Here is a 1,305-nt window from a genome sequence, read left to right on the forward strand (position 1 = left end):
AGTACCCTAACTGTCATGATAGAGCCTTTATCCAGTGACTGATGGCAGCAGATGAAGAGACCCACAGCCAAGCACTGGGCCAAGGGAGACAGAAGAGAAAGTGGATGGGGAGGCAGGCGGGTAGAGGGGAGGCAGGGGGAGGGGATGAGAGGACAGGAGGGAGAGGAAACTGCAGTTGGGACATAAAATAAATGACAAATTTTAATTAATAAAAAGAAGAAAAAGACAATGACGACTCCCTTATGGTGTCTGTGGATCACAGGATCAGTCACTGTTCTCTCCTAGTTCTACTTTCTAGGCACAGGATTTTTAAGAACAAGAGAGCTCTCTGGTATGGGAGGCAGGACTCAAAAGCTTTAAGATGTGAATGGTTAAAAATCCCCACGAGGGCTGGAGAGGTTAAGGCACTAACTCTCAAGTCTGGTGACCTGATACCCATCCCTAGTCTCCACAGCGTGGTAGGAGAGAAGTCTCCCCAGAGTTGGCCTCTGACCTCCACAGACATGCCTGTACTCCCTCTCACACACCAACTAAATGAATAAATAATACTTTAAAAAAATCATTAGATCCAGGTACAACATACCTGTAATCTCTGCAGGAGGGAGGTTATGGTCAGAGGGGAACGGAGGCAGGGAGATCAAAAGTTCCAAGCTCCTGGGCTACCTAGTAAAAGCCTGTCTCAAAAGTACAAACAAAAGTTCACTAAAGCCAGGTTCTGGGCCACTGACCGCATGTCCAGCAGTCGGAAAGCAGGTGCAGAAGGGCTACAGTCACTCTGAGGCCAGCTTAGTCTGTGCAGTGAATTGCCAGCTAGCTAGGATGACAAAAAAAAAAAGACAGACAGGAAAGCAAATCTTCGGTTGAAATTATCAGAACACAACTGCAATTGGAAAAGAGAAATTAAGAAGGTATCTGTACACCTAACATGGTCTGCCCTAATGTGTCATTGGCTTATGATTGGTTCAGACTACCAGGTCAAGTTCCAGTTATACACAGGCATGCGCGCGCGCGCGCGCGCGCACACACACACACACACACACACACACACACACACACACACACACACATCTACTACTAGGCCAGGGCTCCTTGAAAGCAGGGTCAGATACTTTCCTATGGATGCCCCTTTGGCAGCCATGGATTGATGTCTACCAACTGTAGCAAGAATCTTAGAGGTCTTATTAATAAAATCAAACCCAAGGCCAGTTATTGGGGTGAACACTGGAAGATCAGAGAGACAGAACAAGCTACAGCTAACATTACCTGGCCAACTTCTCAGCTGATCCTATTTCCTCAGACTGGAAG

Source organism: Peromyscus leucopus, chromosome 20 (assembly GCF_004664715.2).
Source record: "Peromyscus leucopus breed LL Stock chromosome 20, UCI_PerLeu_2.1, whole genome shotgun sequence".
In the NCBI taxonomy this organism is placed as follows: domain Eukaryota; kingdom Metazoa; phylum Chordata; class Mammalia; order Rodentia; family Cricetidae; genus Peromyscus; species Peromyscus leucopus.